Raw genomic sequence first — 11,165 nt, 5'->3', positions numbered from 1 at the left:
GGGTTTCATCCGTCTGCTCCCTCTGCTGCTCTGCTGGATGCCCACAGTACCTCACCCCGGCATGATGGGGCCAGACTGTGCACTGTTCCAGCATTGTGTCTCCAGTGCTGTCTCCCACAGCGTTATGGTTCAGTGAGGGGCGCCGTGTCCCGTGGTGGGGCCAGCCCTACAGTCCTCCCCATGCATTGTCTGCTCCAAGCAGGAACATCGTCCTTGGGGCTTAGTGGGCCAGGATGCCCTTTCCTCCCTCTCCATTAATCTTGTTACTCTCTATACAAATTTACCTATCCTGGGTTTTTCTCATTGCCCTCATCATTCTCAGTACATTTGCTCTCCACTGAAGCCCCTGGCCTCAGGTCCTCATTTTCCCCCCTTCCTCCCCGATGCCCTTGATAATTTATAAATTAATATTTGGTCATATCTTGCCCTGTCCAACGTCTCCCTTCACCCACTTTTCTGTTGTCCGTTCCCCAGTAGGAGGTCACATGTATATCCTTGATTTTGACCTCTAGGCATGTCCTCCAGTCAAGTCCGATGGGGTGCCTCGCTCTGGCCCCAGAGTCTATCCTTTGCAGTCCTTCAGGAGCTCCCTTCTCTGCTCCCACTGTTGCTCTGCCACATGGCTTTAGTGTTTTGCCTCCATGTCTTGACGTCAGACTGGGCCAGTGTTGTCCCCCATAGGACCATGGGTCAGCAGAAGGCGTCGTGTCTCATAGTGGGATCATCCATATGGTCCACTCTGCATTGGCTGTTCAGAGGGGGGATATCGTCCTCCAGGCCTGGTGGGCCAGGATGTGCTCTACTGTCTCTACCTCCCCATTCATTTGCTCCCATCTGCTCTGATCAGACATGTCCCTCTCCCCTAGCTGCAGCTTCAGTGCTGTCCTCTAAAGTAAATTCTTCTGCGGGGAGGGGCAGTTGTCCAAGTAGCTGGTATGGGGGCTGAGCCCTCAGGCCCCTCCCCTGGCTCCCCTCTCCATGCTGGCACACTGAATTTGCATCCTGGACACCAGATTTAAGTCTGGTCCCTCTTTCCCTTTGAAGACACAACTATACCTTCCCCTTTGGTGAGTCAGTGCCCGATTCCCCTGCCACACATCTCTCTTTTTTTTGTTTTTAACTTTCCTCCCCTCCCCCCACTTTTTAGTTGGCTACCATATGTACCCCTGGATTTGGTCAGGCTCCTGCCATACTACCTGGACCTCACCCCAGGAGGGTTTGTAGAAAGTAGCTTTTTCCCTGTGCCCCTTTGGCATTTTTCTTTTCTTTTTCTTTTTTAAATATAAACTTACCTAAGCAGACTCATGTTGTACTTGTCCTTTTGTGCTTGGCTTACTTCACTTAGCATCATTTCCTCCAGTTCTTCCCAAGCGGTGATGTGCTTCATGAGTTCATCAATGCTATTTAGCGATGTGCAGTACTCCACTGTGTGTATGTACCACAGTTTTTTAATCCATTCGTCTGTTGATGGGAATTTGGGTTGTTTCCAACTCCTTGTACTTGTGAACTGTGCCAAGTGGCACCTTTTAAAGCAGAGTCTTGATCCCCATTAACTCTAACTTAATCCTAAGGCTTGTTGGGGTATTAGCCAGGGTAAATGGTGTTAACCCAGAGGGCCCGAGGGCCTACCAATCACGCCTTCAGAGTTGGTAAGAAGGCCACAACCAGGATCTCTGGCAAATAAACTGCCAAACTTAGAGCATCGCAGAGTGATGCAGGCCCACCATGTGTGGAGGAATAGGAAATACACTTACTTCACTGTAAGACCGAATGCTGAAGGAAAATCTTTTGAAGGGAAAAAGGAGATGTACATCTGGAAATTGGCTAGGTCAAGACCTTAAGGACATATTGCCCCTGAATCACCTGAGAGCAGCAACTGCAGTCCATGTGTGGGCGCGCAGAAGGAAAGTGTGAGGACGAGCTAGTTCCTTCCCGAGTGGTTCCCTGTTCAGCCAACCCGTCATGAGGCCTTCTTTCGATCTGACAAAATTTCCTCTCTCAAGATGTCAAGTGTGCACTGTTGCCGGTGGAGTCCATATTCCACATGGAGAGTTTTGGTCATCTTATGAATTCTTACGAAATAATTAAACAGGAATCATTAAATGTGAGAGACTTGATATAGCAGTATATAAGTATGTAAATAGAAATGTTTTCCTAGACGCATAGGGAAACAAAAGAAAAACTCCCAGCCAGTACCTTGAGGCCGACTTCTAGGGGTCCCTGTGCTAGTACTAGCCCTGTGGGTTTCTGAGACTGTAACACTTTAAGGGAGCAGAAAGCCTCTTCTTTCTCTCTGGGAGCCGCTGGTGGTCTCGAACTGCTGACCTTGGAGTTAACACCCCAAAGGGAACACCCCCCCCCCCGCCCACACACAACTATATATTTTAGGTCACTAAGAATACTAAAGAATACTGCCCTTAGCTCACTTGAAAGCTGAGCTGGATACTAGGCCGGGCTTCGCTTTTTTAACCACCAAAGGGCCGAGGAAGCAGCCTGGTGACTTGGGGTTTGTATGTCAGCAGTGCCATTCATTGAGTGGAAGCTTTTTGACCATGGTCCCATTCACACTCAGCTGTCTCTTCAGGATTCGGTCTGTGATTTTCGAATGGGTAGTTGGAGGGCCCCTCAGAGGGTTCTGAAGACACTCTTTGCCACCTCCAGAGCGGATGTGAAAACCACAGCACCTGGTTCCCTGACACACACACCCTCTCCTGTGAGGTTACTAGGCTCGAGGCTGTTTGGCGCATGACTTCAGTGCCTGCCATGTTTGGGGAGAATGGAAATGTGCTTGTTTCTCCCTTGCACACTGCATAGAAAACAAACTGTGTTAGAGAAAATGCCTGCATCTGTTTGAGTAGGCAAAGACCTGAAATAAACATTCTCCCATAATCTCCACCTAAGTGTGGCCACCGTAATTCATGTCTCTACGAGTGGATATAAAGGAGGACGGGATTGCTGGTCTCTTTTTGAATGCGTCCTTGTGCAGCTGCTCCGCCAGGATGCATGCTTTCACAAGTCCAGGTTCCTAGCAGGCTCTTCAACCAGCAGCCACCTTCTCCTTTTCTAGAGAACCCATTCTCAAGCCCGGGAGTTCCATGTGTGTCTGCAGACAGTGTGACAAGACCAGTCTCCCTCACGCACTGCTGTCGAGTTGGTCCCGACGCTGGGAACCTGTCGGACAGAGTAAGACTCCCTCTGGGGATTTCTGAGACTGCAGCTCTTTCTTTCCTCGTGAACATCTACAGCAGAATAAAGACTGGGCTAGTCACAAGTAGAGCCCCTCCCCACTCAGACAGAGAGGCTTCCAAGCTTCTCTCCCCTGTGCTCCGCCTCCCGTGCAAGTATGCCGTTTTCCCCTGGTGCCATGCTCCGTGCTTAGGGCGTTTTTAATTATTCATGTATTTATTTTGCTTAGGGCTTTTATTATTGTGTGAGCCCGATTGAAAGCCTGTGGGCCAAGTGACACCTGGTTCCCACTGTTACTGAAATCTGGGCCTATGTGTGGGAGGTAGAAGAAGAGGGTCGCAAACGGTCCTAAGCCGAGAGCAATGCATGCTTTCTTTCATTGGGATGAGAGGGTATCCACACGAACGCATGATAGTCTGCTGCAACCAGAACAAAACTCGGTCGGTGTGTGTGTTTGTCTGGGACATAGAGAGTGTGTAAAGTGGCAGTAGCTCCAAGTACAGCATTGTAGACAAACTTTAAGATCAGTGGTGCTCACAGAGGTCACCTGCCTGTGTGGCACTTGGAGTTACCTTTTTGGGGTGTTATTCTCTGGTTCTTTGGGGTCTTCGGAGCAGCAGATCTCTACCTGGTGGCTCTCTACCTGTGACTTCCTGGGTCCACTGAAGGCGAACCAAGGCATCGACCACAATCTTCTAACGTTATGGTACTTGTCACTACTAAACTATTTGGGGTCAGACACCGTCAGATTACTCAGGAGCTTTTTGCTTAAGATAGCATTTGATGAAACACCTGGCATTACATTTGCATAACATCCAAAAGATGAATAGTTGAAATTCATATCAGTTTGTTTAGTTTCGGGGAATTATTATTGTTCTTCTACCTGATCTAGTCACAATAAAAAGGGGGGAAGAGCAACAAATCTTTGTCTTGCAGCAGAGCGAACAATATCCCTGTTGGCTGGATTGCGTGTACATGGCTGGCCGTCCCCATTCCTCGTGTTCACGACCATAGATCCCTGGGTGTCCGGGCATCCTGGCACTGAGGACACTGGACTGGAAAACAGTTGGACAGGTAACACTGCTCACACTCACCTCTAGGCGGTATAGTAACAAGTGAGTGCTCCTATTTTTTCTATAACGCTTTTTTCTTCACGCTCCCTTCAAAGCCAGGTGGCGCAGGATTGTTAATTGTATTAAATGACTACAGCAATTTCTGGTATTGGATCAAACTTCAGGGAGGGCTGCCTCCCAACTTGATTCATGTAGCACAGGCACACTGGGGGGACTATGAAATGGGCTTCCAGCTCATGACAAGGATCTTGAGTGACGTCTTGACTGTGTAGCTCCACATTAGAAACCCATGGAGGAGTGGGGAGCTGATCTGAGGACTATACCCTGTCTTGCAGATGATCAGAATCCACCTTAGGGTAGAAGGGGAGAGAGTTAGAAGTGTGTGTGGGTGGGAGCGCTTTCAGGCTCTCCCTGAGAGAAGACCTTTGACTCTGGGAGGGAGCATTCCCAGCTGCCAATGGGCACAGGCAATTGGAACCCCTTGAGGAGATCCATGTGTTGAAGGCCTAGGTCTTCTTCTCTGGGTTGAGCCTTCCTAGGTGACCCACTCAGGGTTTCTCCTGATCACCCTTGAATCGAGCACACTGGGCCATGATTCTCAGCAGGGCCAGTAATGACACGTTAATAAGCTAGAAAATGTGGGGTCCAAGGCAATTTGGAATGGGTTCAATGCCAAGAGATATGCCTGTGCACTGTCCAAGTCACAAGGTCAGTAGTTCAAAATCACCGACCGCTCCCTGGGAGAAAGACGTGATTTTCTACACCCGTACCCGAGTGACAGTCTCGGGAATCCAGAGAGGCAGGTCTACCTTGTGATACGGGGTTGCCATGAGCTTGCATCAGCTCAGTGGCACAGGGTGCAAGTCTTAGCTCCTTAGAAACCTATCTGAAAACACAATGACCTGAGGCCATGTGATTCTTCTAGCATGCGTGTGTGTCCAGGGAGCAGGAGAGATCTGGGAGTGTCCTCGTCCAGTTGACAACCGTGCTTCCCGAAGGAAAGAGATGATCAGGAACGTCTCTACTTCCGAGGACGTGGTTTTCTAAAATCTCATATGTGCAGCTTGTATTGGAAGCCTGGACTGAACTAAAAGGAGAAAGAAGTTGAAATTCACATGGAACTGGCTTGTCAGGTGTTCAGGAAGTGCATGTTGACATGGGATGGGCTTCTACTCGCATGATCACCTACATGGCATTTAAAGGGTTGGAAAACAAACAGATCTGTGTGTCTGTCAGTCTGTGGGACATCGAGTGCTTTAGTCAGGCTTACATTCCTGTAGAATTCACCCCATATATGAAACAAATGGCCTTTGCAGAGGGCACCTGCCACTATGGCACCACGTTTGAAAGGAAATCCATCTATACACATATATATAATTTTAATAAGTGATGAGCTAAAATAACCATTCTCAAGTGATCTTCAATTAATATCGGGCACTTAAATTCATTTCCCAACTCGTGCATATAAGATGAGGATGAGATTGTTGGTTTCTACTTGATTGTGTGCACGTTCAGCTGCTCCATCGCAAGCATGCTCTCAACAGTGCTACCTTCTCCATTTCTTTCTTTTTTATATAATCATCTTATTCAGGGTGCTTACAGCTCTTACAACAATCCATCCATCGTGTCAAGCACATTTGTATATTTGTTGCCATCATCATTCTCAAAACATGTTATTTCTACCGGAGCCCTTGGTATCAGTGTATCTTCACAGACAACAGCCCCCCCCCCCTTCTCCGTTTCTATGGAACATATTCTCTCACCCCAATTGGTTTCATGTTGTGTCTGCAAACACAAGTGACCACACCAGTCTCCCTCATTGGCATGGCATCGTGAATTATCCTCACCATGAAGGAAGGACTGGTCTAGGGATAGGTGAAGCCCCTCCAGCCCCCAGACCGACAGGTTTACCAGCTTCTCTCCCCGGCTCTGCTCGGTCTCCCACGAAAGGGTGCTCTGCTTTCATTTGACCCTGTGCACACCCTGCTTAGGGTTTAAGCCACTGGCTAAACCCTATGGGAAGCATGTAGGTGAAATGGCACCTCCTCCCCACTGGAAGACAGGTCAGGTCAAGGTGTAGAAGGCAGAGGACCAGGCTTGTCAGTGCCCCCACTTAAGCAGTAAGGGATGTTTCCTCAGATTCAAAGACTAAAGTGCTACTAGGCCTGGCTTGGTTTTTTTAATTTATCAAAGGGTGGAGGGAGCTGCCAGGACTACTGGGATGCTGGGATTTGTGAGTCCACGCTGCCATCAAGCAGAACGATATGTACTATGGTCTCCTTTCCACCACAGTTATATTCAGGGTAAGGGCTGTGGCATTAGGCAGAAGGGTTGGAGGTTACTCAGAGGACCTTAATAGTCAACCTTGCCACCTCCAGAGCTATTGTGAAAACTGCAGGGCCTGGTTCCCTGAAAAATAAGCCCCAGACTGCCAGCACCGGGAACCTCAGACTACCGCTATCTGGAAGCGGTGTGGCATCACGTTGACCTCGGTGGCATTTTTGTTTTTTTTTTGAATAAGTGGAACTCTGCATGTATCCCACCCACACTGCGTGCCAAATCACACATTTTGAAAACATAAGTTTGAAGAGGTGACGAGCTGAAATAAACGTTTCTCCAACAGCCTCTGCCGAAGTTAAGGCCACTTAGGTCCGTTCGCCTTTGTGCAGATAAAAAACTAGCATGAGCTTGCTGGCCTCTTGAGTACATGCATGATCAGCCCTCCATCAGCCTGCCTTCTTGCAGACGTCCAGGAATTCTTCCAAGCCCCTACAGGAACCGGGTGGCTACCTTCTCCACATCTACAGCGGATACTCAGCCCAGCAGGGTTCACTTTGGGCCTGCATACAGCTGGTAACAATCCTACTGTCGTGATGGTAACTGGAGCGCCTTCTACACCCGGAGAAGTATTCAAGCGTCCCTCCTCTCTCGTAAGTCGCCCGTGTGTTCGTGCCAAAGTATGCACTGCTTTCCTTTGACCTCATGCTCCTTTCTTAGGGTATTTTCTTAACAGTTTCATTGGTCTATAATTCAATTCGGTAGTTCAGTCACATCAAGAAGAGTTGAACAATCATCACCACATTCACTTTTAGAACATTTTCTTCAATCTTGTACTCCTTGTCACTAGCTGCCCCCCTCTCCCCCCCCTCCAGAGTCATATCCCCAAGGAACCATTCATGCAGTCGCTGTCTCTAGATGTACCTGTCCTGGAACTTTCTCAGGATGTCTGTTACCATCCTGTGTGAACCCTATTGAAAGCACTCGGGGAAAAGGAAATCTCACTTCCGAGAAGAGTTGGGTCAGGGTATAGAAGGGAGAGGCTGGCAGGTGGCCCTAAGGCAATGACAATGGATGTGTTCTTTGATCGGGACGAGGCTCTGTCCACAGTGATACATGCATGTAAATGTGATCCTAACATAACCAAACTCGGTGTGTGAGCGCGCGTGTGTCTGGGGCAATGAGTGCGCACAGTGGCCGGACCTCCAAGTAAAGCTTTACAGTAAGACTGAGAGAAAGGCCCCTCGGAGCGGTCACTTACTGTGTGGCAAATCGTGGACTCTCCTTTATTTGGGCTGCTCTTTGGAGTCTTGGGTTTTTCCCTGATCTAGGAACCTCCACCGGGGACAACAAGTAGGCAGTAAGTCACGGAAAGTGAATCAAAGTGAGCGACCACACTCTTCTGACATCACTTGCCAAAAGTCAAAGCCACACAGTGTGTGTTGTAAACAAAGTATGTTTGAGTAGCATGATTTGTAGTAGTAGTAGATTGAGTAGTAGTAGATTTCACAAGAGCTGCTTGTTTAAGAACCTAGTTTTCAAGACTTCCTGGCGGGCATTTATGTAAATCCCCCGGATTGAGCGAGTTTACTTCATATCGAAAAATGTTTTTAAGAAGAGTACTGTTGTTCTTCTATATTGACGTAGCGCCCTTGCAAAGGAAAAGAAAAGCACCACCTCTCTATCCGTCCGCCGAGCCGATCATGTCCCTGTTGGCTGGCTTGCACGTACGTGGCCGTCGGTCTCCAGCTCCCTGGTTGACGGCAGTGGCGTCTGGGTGTCTGCGCATCTCCATGCTGATGGAAGTAGACTGGAAAACAAAGCGAGAGGAGAGACAACACTGCTCCCCTCTAGGCGGTGGAGTCACAGGTGAGTACTCCTTTTTGTCTATGGGTTCCTAATTCTAACCAGGTCCCTTCAGATCCAGGTGGCACAGGGCTGCTCATTTAATCAAAGAACGACAGTAGTTTCTGGTGTTGGATCTAATTTCAGGAAGATTTTTCTTCCCAAATGGGTTCACATAGCACAGGAACATTGGGGGACTATGAAGTAGCCTTTCAGCACATGACGAAAAGGGTCTTATTGTGCAACTCCACATTTCAAACTCATAGAGGAGTGGGGAGCTGATCTGAGTGTACCCTATTGTGCAGAGGATTGGAGGCCTCCTTAGTGTAGAGGGGCAGGGAGTGTAATGGCAGTTGAGGCCATCTCCCTGAGACTTGGGGAAGGGGCATTCCCAGCTGCCAGTGAGGGGCCAATTGGAGACCCTTGAGAAGATCAACTTCTTGGAGGCTTTTGGCGTTCTTCTCTGAGTTGCACCTTCGCACCTGTTCCACTCTGGAGTTCCCTTGACTCGAACACGCTGGGCCATGGCCCTCAGAAAGGCCAGTGGGAAGGTGCTAACCAGCTCTTACTGGGCCTAGGGTATTGGCAGGGGCATAGGGTGAGGGGGCCGAAATCTCTGTGCATCTCCAAATCTTTTCTCCACGAAAACTGTCTAAAATGACACTGACTGGAGGCTTGTGAGTCCTCAGGCAGACGTGTTCAAGGAGCAGGAAAGCTCTGTGAGTGCCCACCACATCAAGGTGACAGTGGGGCTTCTCTGAGGAAATGGATTATCGGTAGCTTATCGCTGCACATCAGTGTTAGAAATGCACGTTGGGGTCGCCAGTTGAAACTTGATTAGCTCAGTGTTTCTCAGCAAGGCAAATGTGACTTCTGCAGAAAGCTGCTTGGTGGAATTCAGTGTTACCAGCAAGCACACTGGGTGTCGGGCAGTCTGCTGGGTGTTTTAGCCCCAGTGCGATTCACCCCGATACTGTGTCAACTCCGCCGTGGCTGAGGGGCTGACCTCACAATCTCACTTGTCCTGGTAGGCTCCTTTGACCTTTGGGTCCTTGACAGGGTTTGGGGGAATACTGCCCTGGCAGGCTTCCACAGGACATCTGTCTGGGCCGTTCCAGGAGGAATGTGCTTCAGGGCAAAACATGGTCCGAGTCAGACCAGGGCAGAGATATAGCATGCTTTCTTTGAAGAGTAGATGGGCTTTGTATGCCTCCCACAAGAGGACCTGGTTCTCTTGTGATTTGATGCTTGGCAGCCTCCCTCTTTAGGCGGTGTGGACATTCCCCAAAGGGGGTAACAATTGAGATTCACTTGAAATTGGCTTGTCAGTGAAGTGGGAAGAACGTTAACATTGAAATGGAATGGGGCTCCTCTCACATGATCACCCACAAGACATTTAAAGGTTCGGGCAAACAAGCCAAACCGTGTGTGTGTGTGTGTGTGTGTGTGTGTGTGTGTGTAAGTCGGCTGAACCTTCATGGACACATTCACAGTAGAGACTAGTACTAATGGCCCTTGCAGAGGGCCCCTGTCATTTTGACACGATTGGGCCTCCTCACGATCTGTAGACCACGAGCTGGGGCAGTAAAGGGCCAATACTGCACTACCTGCCGTGCCTAAAGGTGAGCCACAGTATCACCCAAATTGCTCTCTGACAAGGCAGGGTCACTGTAATGGGTCTATTGCCATAGTGCCAAGTCTCTCTGGCCTGCGGCGCCTCCGTTTTTCCCCTGGGCCAGCTACCTCAGTGAATCCAAGAGAGCCAATGCAGTCCTGAGGAGAGACATCAAGGCATTCCTCTGGACTTAAGCAATAAGGGAAGCTTGCATCTGTGCGCGTCTGGCTACCTGTTAATAAAGAAGTCTCTCGTTGGTGTTGTAAAGAAGCAGATGTGATAATACTTAAGTTACGTATGCATATAGAAGGACATTCATACTGAAGTTCATACATGTACACATAGGTGGTGGTGGTGTTTATGTGTCTTAGATGTTCTGCAGTCAGCCCCATTTCATAGCGACCCTGTGCCATCCTCTCACAATGGTTGTTTGAGCCCATTCTTGGAATCACCATGTTCATCAATGTCTTTGAACATTGTCTCCCTTTTCTGATCTTCTACTCCCCAAAGTTCCTGAGAGGAAGTCTTCCCTTCTGTAGAACGTTCTGCCTGTCCTTCTTCCAAAGCCAATACGTTTCTTCGTCTGCCTGTTCATGGTGTTTTCAGTATGCGTCTCCAACATTACATGTGCATCCTTTCTGTGGCCTTCCTCATTCTTGGTCTAACTTTCACTCCAATATGAGGTGATTGAAAATACCATGACTCCGTTTAGGCACAATGTAAGTCCTCAAAACGACATCTTGGTCCAAAACTCTTCAAAACACTTCAAAAAGTCCCTGTGGAAGAACTCCATTTTCTCTTAATTCTATTTTTCTGGCAACCTTTGAAGACCTCTAGTGTACATACATATATGGGCATAAACATACATGAAATATATACATCTTATCAGGAAGAACAAAGACAGGAACACTTTCCCTCACAGTGTAATCTACTAAATACACTTTCCGTCTTAGGTGGCTTCTGGGTTTTGTGTCAGCCTTTTTTTTAGCCAGGAAAGGGTAGAGGGAGAGGCAGGGAGAGGAGGGCTGCTGGGGCTTGTGAATCCACGGTGCCATCGAGCGGAAGCTTTTTCGTTTCGTTTCTATTTTTTTTAAATAATCATTTTATTAGGGGCTCTTACAACTCATCACAATCTGTACATACGTCATCTGTGTCCAGCACATCAGTAC

General features: G+C 48.5%; 1 long non-coding RNA gene across 2 annotated transcripts; it reads left to right on the top strand.

Moving 5' to 3' along the window:
- Window positions 1-2,566: 2,566 nt before the first annotated feature.
- LOC123522637 lies at window positions 2,567-8,402 on the top strand. Of its 2 annotated transcripts, XR_006680876.1 has the most exons (4): window positions 2,567-3,183; window positions 4,123-4,260; window positions 6,883-7,189; window positions 8,184-8,402. It is a non-coding gene; the product is annotated as an uncharacterized LOC123522637 (long non-coding RNA). The 2 variants fall into 2 exon arrangements; XR_006680875.1 differs by lacking the exon at window positions 2,567-3,183 and having other exon boundaries at window positions 3,554-4,260.
- The last annotated feature ends 2,763 nt before the right edge of the window (window positions 8,403-11,165 follow it).

Source organism: Echinops telfairi, unplaced genomic scaffold, assembly GCF_000313985.2.
Source record: "Echinops telfairi isolate 266 unplaced genomic scaffold, ASM31398v2 ScPeMD7_7427;HRSCAF=8465, whole genome shotgun sequence".
In the NCBI taxonomy this organism is placed as follows: Eukaryota; Metazoa; Chordata; class Mammalia; order Afrosoricida; family Tenrecidae; genus Echinops; species Echinops telfairi.
Note: the sequence above shows the minus strand (reverse complement) of the source record. Positions and strands in the feature narration are given on the sequence as shown.